The sequence below is a fragment of the Salvelinus fontinalis genome, chromosome 21 (assembly GCF_029448725.1).
Source record: "Salvelinus fontinalis isolate EN_2023a chromosome 21, ASM2944872v1, whole genome shotgun sequence".
NCBI lineage: Eukaryota > Metazoa > Chordata > Actinopteri > Salmoniformes > Salmonidae > Salvelinus > Salvelinus fontinalis.
In genome coordinates, this window is record NC_074685.1 from 11,336,999 (window position 1) to 11,357,638 (window position 20,640).

Below are 20,640 nucleotides of genomic sequence, written 5' to 3' on the forward strand. Positions count from 1 at the left end.
CATGTATCCACCGTGATTTTCCCTGGACTTTTACTGCTGACCTCGTTATGAGCAAAACTTGATAAGGACCTTCCCATTTTGGCCCTAATGAATCTGTTACATATTTTTTTACCATCATCCACTGTCCTGGTACAACGTCATGTCCCCCCCTCGGAAGATATTCCCCACGCCTCTTTTACTTGTCTGTCTGCTTCCCCAAATGGCCAAATAACAAGCATCCTATTTCAGACTCAATATATAGACAAATTCCTCCCAAGTCTCTGAATTAATCCCCATTACAGAAAAAACACAATTTCCAATGACCGTTAGTACTCTATTGACCTTTAGCACTCTTGACCTCTCGTACTCTGCATTGTGTATTTATCTTCGACATATTCTTACACCCCCAACAACAACTGCTCCACGGGCGCCGATGACGTTGATTAAGGAACACCCCCCAATATGCTTTGCTTTCAGTCAACTATAGCTAGAAGTAATGTTGCCTGTTGCTTGGGAGACCTGTACAGGTTGTAAGCAAATTGGATAGATTGCAGCTAACGTTAGCTATCTCAAGTCCGACCAATAGTGTATATATATATATATATATCATTGAGTCAGACATTGTAATCGGCTATAATTGAGAAGGTTGGAGTGAAAGCCATCCTGAAAGTACATCAGCTAGCAAACGCTACCTGTCTTAGAGATAGTGAAATGTGTTGTGTTGGCCTGTTGTGCACACAGGGTAAAGAGCCGCCCATGAATTGAGTCGGAAGCCGAGCTCCCCCACCTTAGCTCTAAATTAGTGAAAGTTTGCGGTGTAATTATTTGACCTACTAATTCTCAATGGGCTTTGGTCAAACGCACAACGTAAAAATGAAATGGAATTTCAGATAAACACATTATCTTTTGTTGTTCTTTCTTCTAATGGGAGTTATAAGGTAGAAACAGTAAAACTGTGTGATGTGACGATTGCACGATCCTTATCTCTGCATATGTACCTGCTGTTCAAGGGTCCGTTTCCACCCCTACCTCTTACTTCCACTTCTAACATTGTCTATGATTATTCATTTTTGAGGACACAACTGTACTCAAACTACAAGAAATGGACAACTGTTAAGTATTTCATAGCTTTTAGTCCTGCTGGCAATATCACATGCCTATTTAACGTCAAAAGGCTGGGGTGCTCGTGCATCTGATGTGAAGATTGTCAGAGAGTCTGGCTGTATCTCTCCTCCTCATCCTGGTGACCAGGTATGTATAATATAGGCCTGGGTGCCTGGACTCTTTAAGCTGATCTGTCAAATCTTGTTTCTTTTCCCAGAGGAGTTGGCAAAACAGCTCCAAGAAATCTGGCACCTTGGCTGTATTTCATTCAGGGAAAGAAGACATGTAATTTCTGATCTTGGCTGACCGAGGTTTTACTCTCAGAGACGACTTTGCTCTAATTGGAGTCCATTTCCTCACCCCAGCCTTCACGTGGCAGAAGCCAACTCCCAGTGAAAGAGGTGGAAGAATCAAGAGGCAAATTCAATGTTCGGATTTATACTGGTATGCTTTTTATGCAATATTAGAATAGAATTTCACTGGGACATCTACTAATTCATATTAAGCAGTGCCATGCACACACTGTAAACAATGCTGCAACATATGTACAGTACGTTTGCATGACACACTCCATCTCTGCAATATCCCTATACTGTACATATACCTCTGACAATCTGAATATACTCTACATATACCTCTGACAATCTGAATATACTGTACATATACCTCTGACAATCTGAATATACTGTACATATACCTCTGACAATCTGAATATACTGCACATATACCTCTGGCAATCTGAATATACTGCACATATACCTCTGACAATCTGAATATACTGCACATATACCTCTGACAATCTGAATATACAGTACATATACCTCTGACAATCTGAATGTACTGTACATATACCTCTGACAATCTGAATATACTGTACATATACCTCTGACAATCTGAATATACTGTACATATATACCTCTGACAATCTGAATATACTGTACATATACCTCTGACAATCTGAATATACTGCACATATACCTCTGACAATCTGAATATACTGCACATATACCTCTGACAATCTGAATATACTGCACATATACCTCTGACAATCTGAATATACTGCACATATACCTCTGACAATCTGAATATACAGTACATATACCTCTGACAATCTGAATATACTGTACATATACCTCTGACAATCTGAATATACTGCACATATACCTCTGACAATCTGAATATACTGCACATATACCTCTGACAATCTGAATATACTGCACATATACCTCTGACAATCTGAATATACTGCACATATACCTCTGACAATCTGAATATACTGCACATATACCTCTGACAATCTGAATATACTGTACATATACCTCTGACAATCTGAATATACTGCACATATCTCTGACAATCTGACCTCCCCTGGAATATCTCAACTGCATTAGGCATTTGCTCCCACACACTTTGTTTTGCATACTTTTTAACTTTCAATTCTTGTGTTGTGACCTTTACTATGCTTATGTGCTATGTGTATGTACTACAATTAGACTATATGTAAGTTGTTCTGTCCATGTTCTGTCCGTAAAGTTTGCCTGTATTGTACACGCTGCAGCACCATTTCACCAGGTCAAATATCTGGCGATTAAAGGTGATTGTGATTCCATAGAGAAGGTGATGGGTGTCCTAAAGGGAAGATTCCATATCCTCCATGAGCCACTTCGACTTTGCTTCTTGAAGGATGAGGTTGACAAGCGAGAAGAGACCCTGAGGGATGAGGTTGACAAGCGAGAAGAGACCCTGAGGGATGAGGTTGAGAAGAGACCCTGAGAGATGAGGTTGACAAGCGAGAAGAGACCCTGAGGGATGAGGTTGACAAGCGAGAAGAGACCCTGAGGGATGATGTTGACAAGCGAGAAGAGACCCTGAGGGATGAGGTTGACAAGCGAGAAGAGACCCTGAGGGATGAGGTTGACAAGCAAGAAGAGACAAAATTTAGATGCACTATTGTAAAGTGGCTGTTCCACTGGATGTCATAAGGTGAATGCACCAATTTGTAAGTCGCTCTGGATAAGAGCGTCTGCTAAATGACTTAAATGTAAATGTAAATGTAAAATAGTACACATATGTGCTGCTTTGGTGAACATGTCTGATAGTGTTGTTTACAAGACGACAACTAAATGGATGTGACTGCCAAAGTGATGCCAAAGTAATCCTGAAATGGCAATCTTATTTTTTCAACAGCCCATATTTTTGGAGTAATTTGAATCAGTTAATTTTCTAAAAACTGTTTTATCTGTTTAACCTACATGACTTCCATCATTTCTTTGAATCAGTTCATTATAATACTGTTTGATATGATTAAATTATTACATTTTGTCTTTGAATCAGTTCATTATCACTCCCCCCATCTGAGATTTCTACTGCAGCCCTCATCCTCCACATTCAACACCCGTTCTGCCAGTCACATTCTGTTAAAGGTCCCCAAAGCACACACATCCCTGTGTCACTCGTCTTTTCAGTTCGCTGCAGCTAGCGACTTGAACGAGCTGCAACAAACACTCAAACTGGACAGTTTTATCTCAATCTTTTCATTCAAAGACTTAATCATGGACACTCTTATTGACAGTTGTGGCTGCTTTGCGTGATGTATTGTTGCCTCTATCTTCTTGCACTTTGTGCTGTTGTCTGTGCCCAATAATGTTTGTACCCTGTTTTGTGCTGCTACCATGTACTGCTGCCATGTTGTTGTCATGTTGTATTGCTACCATGCTGTGTTGTCATGTGTTGCTATGTTGTTGTCTTAGGTCTCTCCTTATGGAGTGTTGTGATGTCTCTCTTGTCGTGATGTGTGTTTTGTCCTATATATTTATTTAATACATTTTTATTTCTAATCCCAGCCCTCGTCCATGCAGGAGGCATTTTGCCTTTTGGTATGCCATCATTGTAAATACGAATTTGTTCTTAACTGACTGCCCTAGTTAAATAAAAATTAAAATTAAAATTATAACACAAATAAAAATTATATTTATATGTATTTTTATTTTAGTGGCGATTTTAGCATGTAAATCTTGGTGGGGCAAAAAAATAACACAAATAAGTGGGATGCATGCCAGCAAAGCCACTACACAACATAACACGAAACAATACATTAATTGCACTACAACGGCGACAAACGGTGCCCACAAACTGCAAAAAGCTGTCCCAACAGCAGTCCCAACATCATACCACTGCTACATCTGGCTATCAGCGGAGCCTTGTCTGGCAGCGAAACAGTTAATTCAGCATCATTTACTGCCTTTTAAAAAAACATAGCAGATATGGCTGACTTGCTTAAACAAATGTGGTTTCTAATGACAATAGAGATATACAAACTATGGCATGAGGGGACGACGAGCCGATAAGAGTCAATCCGTAATTTCGATTAAGACAGAGCAAGCTAGGACGGACAAAATCAATATAATTATTTGTTTATCACTTTTGAAATGTACAGCGACATAATTAAAAACATGGGCCATTCTTATAGTGTTCTCCCTGTACACCAAGTCAGAACCGTAGGATAAATAATGGTATTACTTTCTTAGCTACAGTATACATATCACCCTTGCATATTACATAATTGATGCAGCTGCATACAAGACATTTTTGGACTCACCTTGTTGTGCTGTGCTCACTTGAACAGGAAGGTGGCATGGCGGTCCCTCGTGGGCAAATTTTGTCATCAAAGTCTGGCATTCTCTGGATTTATGGTGCTTTCAAGACAACTGGGAACTAAAGGTTGAATCATGATGACGTCAGTAATCTTCAGGTTGTAGCTCTAGAAAGAGGCCCATTCATTCTGACAACAATGCCTTACTGTACGTCATTGAAGTTTGAGTCAAATATAACCTATTTTTAAAACCTCTTATAAAGTTGGTTGTAAAGCATAAACTGGATATTTAATATTTTTGACTGATATTATGATTGTTTGTTTCATGTCTGCAAAGTAGTTAAAACACTGTCAGTTCCACTTTAATGTAGGCTAAAAACAATTGAGAGAAAGCTATTAATACAGCCTCAGATCTTGGAATATGGGCCAGACAGCCTATGGGTCAGACAGCCTATGGGCCAGACAGCTAAATAGGCATTTATAAGTGATATTATTAAGAATAAATAGCTCATTTGAAATGCTGAAACTAGCCAACCTTGGGTCTGGCAAGGGAGTCCACTGGTTAACTATCATCAGTGACTTAGTTGGAAGGGAGGTGTTAGCTAATGGCTATTACAGTATGTTTTCTATTATTGACAATTAATACATATTAATGATAAATTACCTGGAGATTCTGATCCCCTGTTCACACACCTGTATGTCATTATCGCATACTATTTAGTTCAGTCCTTTGCACCCAATCATTGTAAGGTATTGTTTGTTTTGTGACACACTTCTATTCGGAGCGCTGTGGTTCCCAGTAACTTAATCCTCCTGTGTATGATAGTTTTTGCCTGCCTCACTAACGACACATTTTGCCTATTCCCTGCCTGTACTTTAGCCTATCGGATTTCCTGTTATCAACCTATTGCCTGATCTCCCGGATGACGTTACTAGCCTTTTCCCTGCCTGTACTGTTGCCTTTTTGGACCCCCTGTGTATGACCTTCTGCCTGCCCCTGGACTTAGCTACCTTAGCTTCCTGTTGTACTTTACAAATTAACGCATGCAGCGCCCTGCGCTTGAAACCACCTTTCTATCTCCCATCGTGCTCATTACAACTATATGATTCCATATGTGTTATTTCATAGTTTTTATGTCTTCACTGTTATTCTACAATGTAGAAAATAGGAAAAATAAAGGAAAACCTTGGAATGAGTAGGTGTGTCCAAACCTTTGACTGGTACTGTATATTTTCACCTCTCCTTGGCAGTAAGGCTGGACAAATAGACTGGATTTTCTGGATTAAAAAATTAAATAAATTGAATGTATTCATCAAGTAAATACATAGTTGAAGTAGCTAGATACTTTTTCCTAATTTTTGCAATGAGGGCCAATAGGTAAGCAAGGGTTACGGCAGGTTCGTGTCCCCCAAACTGTGGGTGAAGTCTCCAACCAAGGGGTGTGGCCAACAGTCCACTAGTGTAGCTACTGTCGTTACAAGAGTGATTCAAAATTCTTGAGAGATATTTAATTAGAGAAGAATGGTTTAACCTTTTCAGTGCTAGTTAAGGACACTATGGTTATCACATTTCACATTGGATTTACAGTATTAACTACAAAAAGGAAAGACGTGTTTTTATTTTAATTCTAGTGCCGCTCTGCACACAAGCTTGTTAGCTAGCTAGCTAGTCCAACGTTAAGACAATTCTCTGAAGTTCAAAGACATTAAAAGTTCCTTCATAGACGTTGCTCATCAGTAGGTATAATTATGTGGGTCTAATTTAGATAATGCATGTCATAACAACAAGATGCCCTGGGCTTCAAGCCGAGCCTCCACCCTCTCTCGCTCTCTCCCCACTCTCAAAATTTCAGTCACATCTTGCGCCATAGACTCGTCTATCGGATTAATTTAAATAGCTTTCCCGCTCCATAGCAAACTGCTCTAGGAAAGGAGGGATACCTAGTCAGTTGTACAACTGAATGCCTTCAACTGAAATATATCTTCCGCATTTAACACAACCCTTCTGAATCAGAGAGGTGTGGATGGCTGCCTTAATCAACATCCACGTCTTCAGCGCCCGGGGAACAGTGGGTTAACTGCTTTTCTCAGGGGCAGAACGACAGATTTTTACCTTGTTAGCTCTGGGATTTAATCCAGCAACCTTCCGGTTACTGGCCCAACATTCTAACCACTAGGCTACCTGCCACCCTGATTGGTGAAAACATGTCATGTCGAGCTAAATGTAAATAAATATATATTTCAGCCGTTTCAAAAGGAACAGAAAGGAACGATATAAACCGTTATTTTTGTTTTGTTCGAACCGGTTCAGAAGTTTATTTTGCTGGTCAGAAAAATTTTATGGAACAAAGAATGATGGTTCTATTCAGAACTAAATAATTGGAAAATAATTTTGGTTCAAACCCCTGATTATCACTGTCCCATGTCATCCTATTAATGTGGTCCCCAATATGCCCACAGGCCCAGTTATTCAATAAAGCTTACCGTGCGCTCTGCCTCCTCTTCTTGATTGATGGTACTTGGCCCATATCATCTCAAAGAGTTAAATCAGTTATTCAAAGAATATTATAAGCTGGGTGGTTTGAGCCCCGAATGTTGATTGGCTGAAAGCCGTGGTATATCAGACCGTATACAACGGTCTGATATAAACATTTATTTTTACTCTTCTAATTACATTGGTAACCAGTTTATAATAGCAATAAGGCACCTCGGGGGGGGGGGGGGGGGGGGGGGGCTCTATTGCCAATATACCTCAGTGTTGCATCGTGGTATATTGGCCAATATATAACCAATATACCGAAGCACAGCCCTTAGCCGTGGTATATTGGTTATATACTGGTATATTGGTTATATACCACCCCCTGGGGCCTTATTGCTTAAGTATAGGCTCTTATTTCATCAGAATGGATTAATTGATTACTTCACATCACATATTTGTAGATGACATACACCTGAATACACAGACAAACGTTTCCCCACAGAATATCTACAAGGACAGGGAGGAATGTGCATCCTGTTTAAACATAAAGAGTAAATATACACAGATGTGGTCTGAGCGTATAATTATGGGCGGGCGCGCACACACACACACACGCATGTGCATCTTTGCATGCAGGTCTGAGTGACCAGTTTGGATGGGGCCACAGTGTCTCCTGACCGCTCCTGTCTCAGCCTCCAGTATTTATGCTGCAGTAGTTTATGTGTCGGGGGGCTAGGGTCAGTTGGTTATACCTGGAGTACTTCTCCTGTCTTATCCAGTGTCCTGTGTGAATTTAAGTATGCTCTCTCTAATTCTCTCGTTCTCTCTTTCTTTCTCTCTCTCTGAGAACCTGAGCCCTAGGACCATACGTCACGGTAAACCAGGCATGATGACTCCTTGCTGTCCCCAGTCCACCTGGCCTTACTGCTGTTCCAGTTTCAACTGCTCTGCCTGCGGTTATGGAACCCCTACCTGTCCCAGACCTGCTGTTTTCAACTCTTAATGATCGGCTATGAAAAGCCAACTGACATTTATTCATGATTATTATCTGACCATGCTTGTCATTTATGAACATTTTGAAAATCTTGGCTCTCTCTAATTTTCTCCTTCTCTCTTTCTTTCTCTCTCTCGGAGGACCTGAGCCCTAGGACCATACGTCAGGACTACCGGGCATGATGACTCCTTGTTGTCCCCAGTCCGCCTGGCCTTGCTGCTATTCCAGTTTCAACTGTTCTGCCTGCGGTTACGGAACCCCTACCTGTCCCAGACCTGCTGTTTTCAACTCTTAATGATCGGCTATGAAAAGCCAACTGACATTTATTCCTGATTATTATCTGACCATGCTTGTCATTTATGAACATTTTGAAAATCTTGGCTCTCTCTAATTTTCTCCTTCTCTCTTTCTTTCTCTCTCTCGGAGGACCTGAGCCCTAGGACCATACGTCAGGACTACCGGGCATGATGACTCCTTGCTGTCCCCAGTCCACCTGGCCTAAATGCTATTCCAGTTTCAACTGTTCTGCCTGCGGTTATGGAACCGCCACCTGTCCCAGACCTGCTGTTTTCAACTCTTAATGATCGGCTATAAAAAGCCAACTGAAAATTATTCATGATTATTATTTGACCATGCTTGTCACTTATGAACATTTTGAACATCTTGGCATAGTTCTGGCCACCCCTCATAGCCTGGTTCCTCTCTAGGTTTCTTCCTAGGCTTTGGCCTTTCTAGGGAGTTTTCCCTAGCCACCGTGCTTCTACACCTGCATTGCTTGCTGTTTGGGGTTTTAGGCTGGGTTTCTGTACAGCACTTCGAGATATTAGCTGATGTACGAAGGGCTATATAAAATAAACTTGATTGATTGATTGATTGATGTGTAAAGAGGAAAAACATAACATGTACAGTTGAAGTTGGAAGTTTACATACACTTAGGTTGGAGTCATTAAAAATCGTTTTTCAACCACTCCACACATTTCTTGTTAACAAGCTATAGTTTTGGCAAGCCGGTTAGGACATCTACTTTGTGCAAGACACAAGTAATTTTTCCAACAATTGTTTACAGACAGATTATTTCACTATAATTCACTGTATCACAATTCCAGTGGGGCAGAAGTTTACATACACTAAGTTGACAGTATCTTTAAACAGCTTGTAAAATTCCAGAAAATGTTGTCATGGCTTTAGAAGCTTCTGATAGGCTAATTGACATAATTTGAGTCAATTGGAGGTGTACCTGTGAATGTATTTCAAGGTCTACCTTCAAACTCAATGCCTCTTTGCTTGACATCATGGGAAAATCAAAAGAAATCAGCCAAGACCTCAGAAAGCAAATTGTAGACCACAAGTCTGGTTCATTCTTGGGAGCAGTTTCCAAACGCCTGAAGGTACCACGTTCAGTTGTACAAACAATAGTACGCAAGTATAAACACCATGGGACCACGCAGCTGTCATACCGGTCAGGAAGGAGACACGTTCTGTCTCCTAGAGATGAATGTACTTTGGTGCAAAAAATGCAAATCAATCCCAGAACAACAGCAAAGGACCTTGTGAAGATGCTGGTGGAAACAGGTACAAAAGTTTCTATATCCACAGTAAAACGAGTTCTATATCGACATAACCTGAAAGGCCGCTCAGCAAGGAAGAAGCCACTGCTCCAAAACCGCCATTCAAAAAGCCAGACTATGGTTTGCAACTGCACATGGGGACAAAGATCGTACTTTTTGGAGAAATGTCCTCTGTTCTGATGAAACAAAAACAGAACTGTTTGGCCATAATGACCATTGTTATGTTTGAAGGAAAAAGGGGGAGGCTTGCAAGTCAAAGAACACCATCCCAACCGTGAAGCACATTGGTGGCAGCATCATGTTGTGGGGGTGCTTTGCTGCAAAACTCACCCAACGTATTGTGGGAAGCTTGTGGAAGGCTACCCGAAATGTTTGACCCAAGTTAAACTATTTATAGGCAATGCTACCAAGTACTAATGAGTGTATGTAAACTTCTGACCCACTGGGAATGTGATGAAATAAGTAAAAGCTGAATTATTATTTATTATTCTGACATTTCACATTCTTAAAATAAAGTGGTGATCCTAACTAATCTAAGACAGGGAATTTGTACGAGGATTAAATGTCAGTAATTGTTAAAAACTGAGTTTAAATGTATTTGGCTTATGTGTATGTAAACTTCTTACTTCAACTGTACCTGTTACTGGACACATCAATCATGGGATCAATTGTCGGGTTATGACCAAAAATGGTAATAAATTCATGGGCACAAAAACAGCAAGGCTACAGTAGCTTTACTTAGCTGAGTGATGGTCTGCGTCCCTAATGGTGCCCTATTACCTCTATCAGGGATCATCAACTAGATTCAGCCACAAGTTGATTTACTCTTCAGCAGATGGTCAGGCAGCCGGAACATGCAAATTGACTGCAAAAAGCCCAAACAGATATAATATTTGACAAAAACATGTTTCTAACCTTGCTTACATTTGTATATAATGACATACCTTATATCTCTCTATTATGCGCTGGAATACTTTGGAACAGATTTCCAAAATTAAAATCACTTGGAGCTGATTTGCTGTTTTTTTTACAGTATTTTATGTCCAACAATAAAAATAAAAAGCAGTTGATTTTTTGCTAAAAACTTGGGGGGGTTGAATAAGATTGCTCGCCCTGTGCCCCCTTTTCAAAACTAGTGCACTGTTTCAGGAAAACGGTCCATTTGGGACACAACCCATCTTCATCAGGAAATCAGCAAGGCTAGCTTTACTTAGGTGACTGATGTTGCCTACTGATGCCCAGTGATGCTCTCCAATCCAGTGTGTGTGTGTGTGTGTGTGTGTGTGTGTGTGTGTGTGTGTGTGTGTGTGTGTGTGTGTGTGTGTGTGTGTGTGTGTGTGTGTGTGTGTGTGTGTGTGTGTGTGTGTGTGTGTGTGTGTGTGTGTGTGTGTGTGACTGCAGTGAAGCCGCTCAACAACTACATCATACCAGTCATCCAACAGATTCACATTCAGAGTGACACACAGAAGCATCCAAGGTCAATGCCCTGCTCAAGGGCACGTTGACAAATCTACCACCAGGCTAAAAAACGTGAACCCGAACTCTCCAAGATCTCCCCACAGTTCCCCGATAGCTGTCCCTCAACCATTCGAGACCCCTCACACAGTCCCCCCCAAGAAGAAAATAAAAAAATAAAAAATAAAATGAATTTCATTCCCACCCCCAAGAACCCCAAAACCTCCCACCACGCTCTTGTCTCTCACCCCAAAACCTTTACAAAACACCACACTTCATATGAGTGCTCACTGTAATATACACTATATATACAAAAGTATGTGGATACCATTTCAAATTAGTGGATTCGGCTATTTCAGCCGTACCCGTTGCTGATAGGTGTATAAAATAAAAAACACAGCCATGCAATCTCCATTGACAAACATTGGCAGTAGAATGGCCTTACTAAAGAGAGTCATAGGATGCCAACTTTCCAACAAGTAATTTCGTCAAATTTCCTCCCTGTTTGAGCTGGCCCGGCCAACTGTAAGTGCTGTTTTGTGAAGTGGAAACATCTAGGAGCAACAACAGCTCAGCCACGAAGTGATAGGCCACACAAGCTCACAGAATGGAGCCGCCGAGTGCTGAAGTGCGTAGCGAGTAAAAAATAATTTGTCCTCGGTTGCAACACTCACTACTGAGTTCCAAACTGCCTCTGGAAGCAATGTCAGGACAATAACTGTTTGTCGGGAGTTTCATGAAATGGGTTTCCATGGCCGAGCAGCTGCAGAAAAGCCTAAAATCACCATGTGCAATGCCAAGTGTTGGCTGGAGGGGTGTGTCATGACGTTGGCCTGTGGGTAAGGTTTATGAACCCTCCCCATAAATACCTTTCTCCCTTCCCTCTCTCTCTTGACTCTACAGAGGGACTCTTAAATGGCCTTTGTTTAACAGAGTCTGGGAGCATCAAAGAAGTTGGGGGGAAATTAACCATATTTTGGTAATCCGACCAGTTGAACATATGCGTTGGTACTTAATGAATATTGATGTCAGTTCGGTTGTCATCTGAGACATTCTCATCAATGATAGGATGACATAAACTCTACAGTGGAAAGTCTACACATTATAGTTATCAGATTCACATGCAATTTAAATGTTTGAATATAAAATTATTGGTGAAAAGATGTAATTTTAGCTTCCAGATGAGAGATTTGGGTTTTCATAAGGTTAGGGCTCTGCTCAATCAGTGGCCCGCCCCTGTGAAGAGACATGGGTTATAAAACTATGAAAACACACTCTTCTCCCTCCACTATATAAAGCCCTTGACGAAAATGTAACCTCCTGTTCCGAGGACGTGAGGACGACGGTCCATACGTTAAAAAAGACTAACATGTGCAACTACAGAACTAAGCCAACCTCAGCGTGAGCTTTGGTTGTGAATGGTAGGAACTTTGAACTCTTATTCACTAAAGAAGTGAGACATCCTAGCCGTCAAGTTAGCAACAGCAGCTGTATACTTGGGCTAGGAAAGGACAGACAGAGTATCCCGTCTACCACACAACGACGACACTACAATATATTCTGTTCACCACCAGAGACACTCTTCAAAGGACAAAGGATTCTGTTGGGCAACACGGCCTTCCATCTACCACCAACCTATTGAAGCGCAGCTCAGAGTAAATATGTATTGCATTTTCCTTTTCCAAATGGGCGGTAATTTAGAATGCATAGGATATTGTATTTACGATAGCATAGCTTCTCCCTTTGTTCCTTAGTCTTCCCGCTCTTTTAACTAAAATCCAACCCATTTTCCTTTGTGTAACCAGCTGTCATATCTGCTCCGTCCCCTAGGGACGTTTTCCTTTATGACATAATTTGTAATCAAGGTATGATTCCTTCTATGTATATGTAATTCTGTGTGATTAGTTAGGTATTTAGCAAATACATAATTAACTTCATGTCAATATGGGGGCGCTGTTTCCCCATTGGAAAAAATCGTGCCCAAATTAAACTGCCTCGTACTCAATTCTAGATTGTACAATATGCATATTATTATTACTATTGGATAGAAAACACGCTCAAGTTTCTAAAACCGTTTGAATTATATCTGTGAGTAAAACAGAACTCATTTTGCAGCAAACTTCCTGACAGGAAGTGAAAAATCTGAAATCGAGGCTCTGTTCCAGGGCCTTCCTATTAATTTGCTTGAAATCTATGGATATACATGCACTTCATATGCTTTCCACTAGATGTCAACAGGCAGTGAGAGGTGGAATGGGGTGTCTAGCTTGATCTGAGGTCGAACAACAGCTTTTGGAATGACGTGTCTGGAAATGTCATTGTCTTCGAAGGCGCGAGTAGGAACCCCAGATTGCCTTCTGAAAAGCTTTCGGTATACACGGTAGATATCTCCGGCTCTGATTTTATTTGATAGATGTGATAAAAACATTATAAAGTAGTTTTTTTCAACCGAGTTGTATCAGTTTATTGCGAGTTTTGGATTTTTCTTTTCATTGCGTCAGGTGAAGTTGGGCACGTTTGCGCCACATGGCTAGCTATGGTTGCTCATTCGACAGGAGAAGAGGACATTCTAAAACTAAACAACGATTATTCTGGACCAAGGACTCCTTGTACACGATTCTGATGGAAGCTCAGCAAAAGTAGGAACCATTTATGATGTTATTTCGTATTTCTGTCGAAAATGTTTAGTCCTATTTTCCGCCCTTATTGCGGGCGCTGTCTCGCTATAACGTAAGCTGTATGTCGTACTAAAGTTATTTTTAAAAATCTAACACGGCGGTTGCATAAAGAACTAGTGTATCTTTCATTTTCTGTCCAACATGTATTTTTTTGTAAAGTTTATGATGAGTTATTTGGTCAGATTACGTGAGTGTCAGAAATATATCCGGAGATTCTGGGAAAAAGTTGCTACATTTTCACAATGTATAACCATGGTTTCCAGCTCAAAATATGCACATTTTCGAACAAAACATAAGTGTATTGTATAACCTGATGTTATAGGACTGTCATCTGATGAAGTTGGTCAAGGTTAGTGATTAATTTAATATATTTTGCTGTTTTTTTGCGATCGCTACCTTTTGCTGCTGATAAATGCGGTTGTGTGTTTGGCTATTGTGGTAAGCTAATATAATGCTATATTGTGTTTTCGCTGTAAAACACTTAAAGAATCTGAAATATTGGCTGGATTCACAAGATGTTTATCTTTCATCTGCTGTACACCATGTATTTTTCATAAATGTTTTATGATGAGTATTTAGGTATTTCACGTTGCTCTCTGTAATTATTCTAGCTGCTTCGGTGATATTTGTGATTGTAGCTGCAATGTAAAACTATGATTTTATTTTTCAAATATGGACATTTTTCGAACAAAACATAAATGTATTGTGTAACATGTTATAAGACTGTCATCTGATGAAGTTCTTTCTTGGTTAGTGACTAATTATATCTATATTTTGTCGTTTTTTTTTTTTAAAGCTACCTATGCAGTGGATAAATAGCGTTGTGTGTTTGGCTATTGTGGTGAGCTAACATAAATATATATTGTGTTCTCGCTGTAAAACATTTTAAAAATCGGACATGTTGGCTGGATTCACAAGATGTTTATCTTTCATTTGCTGTATTGGACTTCTTAATGTGGGGAAGTGAAATATTTCTAAAAAATATTTTTTGAATTTCGCGCTCTGCGAAGGCAGCGGAATGTTGTGGGTGTTCCGCTAGCGGAACCCCAGGGCGAGAAAGGTTAAGTTGGAGGTAGACGCTAGTATAGTGGGGGTGGGTGCGGTTTTCTTGCAGGAAGATGAAGTGGGAGTGGATCGGCCCGTCAGTTTCTTCTCCCGTAAGTTCAACTCTTGTCAGTCAAGGTACTGCACCATTTATTGCTAGCCTTACAGTTTTTTTAGGTATATGTGTGCTCCAGTGCCTTGCCTGTACTGGTCTTCACGGACCATAATCCTTTGGTGTTTTTGAAGCAAATGTACAATCAGAACCGCAGCCTTATGCATTGGGCTCTGATTGTACAAGGATACAATGTACAGATTCACTATGTGAAGGGTTCGGCGAATGTGGTTGCCGACGCTCTATCACGGGTTTAGTAACTGGGGATGCGTGTTGGTTTTTGTTGTTGCAAACTGGAAGTTTGCAGGTTTTGGGGTGGGCGTGTTACATTCTCCAGTTTCTGTGTTGTTGTGGGTTTGTATGTGTTTGTGTGTATTTCAGGAAATGGCTTCCTGAAGTCCAAAGCAGCTGATTGGTCGGCCCCAGTGCAGATTGGAGCTCTGATCCCACCCTCTCGTTAGGGGATACAGCTGTCGGCAGTTACCAACTCCTCCATAGCTTTAAAAGCCAGTGTTCCTTTGTAGGAAGAGAGAGCTTCTTTGTATGTGCTGTGTTGGTTGTAGGGTTGGTAGATTTGTTGGAAAGTATTTTGTAGCCCGTCCTGCAGAGGTATGTGTATGCCATAGGACTTAGTGTTTTTGGTTTATTGAAATAGTTTACTTATGTTAGTAATTATTCTGTTTTTGTTCCCAGGGGGGAAGAGACCTTGGGAGTGCTTAGGCAAGAGGCCTGCGGGCATACATATACCTGTAGTATTTACTATGTCTATGCACACTAGGTAAGACCTGGGCGGACCATCCCCTGTATTTTGGTGCGCCAGGTGGTGCTAAGATAGGTAGGTAAGGTAGGAGAGGTAGGTAAGGTAGGAGAGGTAGGAGAGGGGGCTCTTTAACTTTAACTTTCTTTGCTTTGTTTCCTTCAAGCCCCTTTTCGCCAAAATTACAGTGTGAAGGAAATAAATTCCCTGTTAATGGTAAAATTCACCTTACCCACACCTGCAGTCATACACCTCTTTCACTCCACGGGGAGTTGAGTGTAGCAGGGTGTTGCGTTCCCTCCTCCAAAAGGTGTGCGTAACAGGCTAGCTCATTAGAGTTACCATCCTAAGAATAAATGCTTCACAGATTTCAAGTTTACATTTACATTTTACATTTAAGTCATTTAGCAGACGCTCTTATCCAGAGCGACTTACAAATTGGTGCATTCACCTTATGACATCCAGTGGAACAGCCACTTTACAATAGTGCATCTAGATCTTTTAAGGGGGGGGGGGGGGGGGGGCAGAAGGATTGCTTTATCCTAGGTATTCCTTGAAGAGGTGGGGTTTCAGGTGTCTCCGGAAGGTGGTGATTGACTCCGCTGTCCTGGCGTCGTAAGGGAGTTTGTTCCACCATTGGGGTGCCAGAGCAGCGAACAGTTTTGACTGGGCTGAGCGGGAACTGTACTTCCTCAGTGGTAGGGAGGCGAGCAGGCCAGAGGTGGATGAACGCAGTGCCCTTGTTTGGGTGTAGGGCCTGATCAGAGCCTGAAGGTACTGAGGTGCCGTTCCCCTCACAGCTCCGTAGGCAAGCACCATGGTCTTGTAGCGGATGCGAGCTTCAACTGGAAGCCAGTGGAGAGAGCGGAGGAGCGGGGTGACGTGAGAGAACTTGGGAAGGTTGAACACCAGACGGGCTGCGGCGTTCTGGATGAGTTGTAGGGGTTTAATGGCACAGGCAGGGAGCCCAGCCAACAGCGAGTTGCAGTAATCCAGACGGGAGATGACAAGTGCCTGGATTAGGACCTGCGCCGCTTCCTGTGTGAGGCAGGGTCGTACTCTGCGGATGTTGTAGAGCATGAACCTACAGGAACGGGCCACCGCCTTGATGTTGGTGGAGAACGACAGGGTGTTGTCCAGGATCACGCCAAGGTTCTTAGCGCTCTGGGAGGAGGACACAATGGAGTTGTCAACCGTGATGGCGAGATCATGGAACGGACAGTCCTTCCCCGGGAGGAAGAGCAGCTCCGTCTTGCCGAGGTTCAGCTTGAGGTGGTGATCCGTCATCCACACTGATATGTCTGCCAGACATGCAGAGATGCGATTCGCCACCTGGTCATCAGAAGGGGGAAAGGAGAAGATTAATTGTGTGTCGTCTGCATAGCAATGATAGGAGAGACCATGTGAGGTTATGACAGAGCCAAGTGACTTGGTGTATAGCGAGAATAGGAGAGGGCCTAGAACAGAGCCCTGGGGGACACCAGTGGTGAGAGCGCGTGGTGAGGAGACAGATTCTCGCCACGCCACCTGGTAGGAGCGACCTGTCAGGTAGGACGCAATCCAAGCGTGGGCCGCGCCGGAGATGCCCAACTCGGAGAGGGTGGAGAGGAGGATCTGATGGTTCACAGTATCGAAGGCAGCCGATAGGTCTAGAAGGATGAGAGCAGAGGAGAGAGAGTTAGCTTTAGCAGTGCGGAGCGCCTCCGTGATACAGAGAAGAGCAGTCTCAGTTGAGTGACTAGTCTTGAAACCTGACTGATTTGGATCAAGAAGGTCATTCTGAGAGAGATAGCAGGAGAGCTGGCCAAGGACGGCACGTTCAAGAGTTTTGGAGAGAAAAGAAAGAAGGGATACTGGTCTGTAGTTGTTGACATCGGAGGGATCGAGTGTAGGTTTTTTCAGAAGGGGTGCAACTCTCGCTCTCTTGAAGACGGAAGGGACGTAGCCAGCGGTCAAGGATGAGTTGATGAGCGAGGTGAGGTAAGGTAGAAGGTCTCCGGAAATGGTCTGGAGAAGAGAGGAGGGGATAGGGTCAAGCGGGCAGGTTGTTGGGCGGCCGGCCGTCACAAGACGCGAGATTTCATCTGGAGAGAGAGGGGAGAAAGAGGTCAAAGCACAGGGTTGGGCAGTGTGAGCAGAACCAGCGGTGTCGTTTGACTTAGCAAACGAGGATCGGATGTCGTCGACCTTCTTTTCAAAATGGTTGACGAAGTCGTCTGCAGAGAGGGAGGAGGGGGGGGGGAGGGGGAGGAGGATTCAGGAGGGAGGAGAAGGTGGCAAAGAGCTTCCTAGGGTTAGAGGCAGATGCTTGGAATTTAGAGTGGTAGAAAGTGGCTTTAGCAGCAGAGACAGAAGAGGAAAATGTAGAGAGGAGGGAGTGAAAGGATGCCAGGTCCGCAGGGAGGCGAGTTTTCCTCCATTTCCGCTCGGCTGCCCGGAGCCCTGTTCTGTGAGCTCGCAATGAGTCGTCGAGCCACGGAGCGGGAGGGGAGGACCGAGCCGGCCTGGAGGATAGGGGACATAGAGAGTCAAAGGATGCAGAAAGGGAGGAGAGGAGGGTTGAGGAGGCAGAATCAGGAGATAGGTTGGAGAAGGTTTGGGCAGAGGGAAGAGATGATAGGATGGAAGAGGAGAGAGTAGCGGGGGAGAGAGAGCGGAGGTTGGGACGGCGCGATACCATCCGAGTAGGGGCAGTGTGGGAAGTGTTAGATGAGAGCGAGAGGGAAAAGGATACAAGGTAGTGGTCGGAGACTTGGAGGGGAGTTGCAATGAGGTTAGTGGAAGAACAGCATCTAGTAAAGATGAGGTCAAGCGTATTGCCTGCCTTGTGAGTAGGGGGGGAAGGTGAGAGGGTGAGGTCAAAAGAGGAGAGGAGTGGAAAGAAGGAGGCAGAGAGGAATGAGTCAAAGGTAGACATGGGGAGGTTAAAGTCACCCAGAACTGTGAGAGGTGAGCCGTCCTCAGGAAAGGAGCTTATCAAGGCATCAAGCTCATTGATGAACTCTCCAAGGGAACCTGGAGGGCGATAAATGATAAGGATGTTAAGCTTGAAAGGGCTGGTAACTGTGACAGCATGGAATTCAAAGGAGGCGATAGACAGATGGGTAAGGGGAGAAAGAGAGAATGACCACTTGGGAGAGATGAGATGAGATGGGAGAGATCAAGTAACAGACACAACTCAACATCAGCTGTTCAGAGGAGACTGCGTGAATCAGGCCTTCTTGGTAAAATTGCTGCAAAGAAACCACTACTAAAGCACACCAATAATAAGAAGATGTAACAAGTATTACCGAAGGTGGCCTCCCTTCCTGTTCGAGTGGCGCTCGGCGGTCGTCGTCGCCGGTCTACTAGCTGCCACCGATCCCTTTTTCCTTTTCGTTTGGTTTTGACTAATTGATTTCACCTGTTTATTGTTTGGTTGTTAGGGTGGTGTTATTTAAGTTCGTTTAGCCCGTTTATGTTTGTGCAGGCTTGTCTCTCTGTTTGTATATGAGGTTGTTATTTTCACATTGGGGTTTTTCCACAGTCTGGATTTATTTTCCAGTGTGTACTTTATTCAAGTCGGATTTTTACGCCAATGTTTTTGACGTTACCAGTTGTTCATCTGGTTGGACATTAAAGAGTGGTTTTCCCCATTACCTTTGCTCTCTGCGCCTGACTCCTTACAATTGTCCTCATTGAGCGTAACAGAAGCCCGCACCATATTATGGAGCCAGCAGGAGCAGCGACCACCCCTCTCCCCACGATGGAGGAGAGAGTCCTTCATCACACGTCCATCCTCCATCGCATCGGATCAGCTATGGATCTTATGATGGAGAGGATGGATCGTTGGGAGAGGAGTGGTCTCCCTACTAACCCACCTACCCTCCCTCCAGCAACTATACCATCTCCTCCAGCGGGACCCGGTACCAGCGCCTTGCGTATTACGCCTCCAAGCCAGTATGATGGAGCGGCGGCGGGGTGCCAGGGATTCCTGCTACAATTAGATCTGTACCTGGCCACCGTCCGACCAGCTCCCTCGGACGAAGAGAGCGTGAGTGTCCTCGTCTCCTGCCTGACGGGTAGAGCCCTAGAGTGGGCCAATGCGGTCTGGAACGGGGCCGACTCAGCGAGGGGCCACTACCCGGAGTTCACCCGCAGTTTTCGGGCCGTGTTCGATCACCCTCCAGATGGCCGAGCGGCGGGTGAGAGATTGTTCTATCTACGGCAGGGGACGAGGAGCGCGCAGGACTTCGCGCTGGATTTCCGGACCTTGGCCGCTGGAGCAGGGTGGAACGACAGGGCCCTGATAGACCATTACAGGTGTAGCCTGAGAGAGGACGTCCGCAGAGAGCTGGCTTGTCGGGACACTACGCTAAGTTTGGATGAACTAATAGACATGTCTATCCGGTTAGACCATCTGCTAGCTGCTCGCGGACGTTCTGAAAGGGTCCTGTCCGTTCCATCTCCTGACCCTCCTGATCCCATCCCGATGGAGCTAGGAGGGGCAGCATCTAGGGAGATCGGAGGAGGCTCCTCCTGTACCAGTTGTGGCCGAAGAGGGCACACTTCCGGTCGGTGCTGGAGGAGTTCATCTGGGAATCGAGAGGGCAGGCAGAACACTCCTCGGTCACCTCAGGTGAGTCAGCACCACACTCTCCCAGAGCTTCCTGTTGGTCACATGTTTTTGTTAATATGTTTCCTTAAATGTTTTCCCTCTCTCCAGCATAAGGCGCTAGTCGATTCAGGCGCAGCTGGGAACTTTATAGATCGCGGACTCGCTCAGAGGTTGAGGATTCCGTTAGTTAACCTGTCTAGGATGAGCGTGCCGCTAGCGGCACACCCCCCCCCCCCCCCCACTGAAAAACCAGTGCCGCGAAATTCAAAAAAAATATTTTT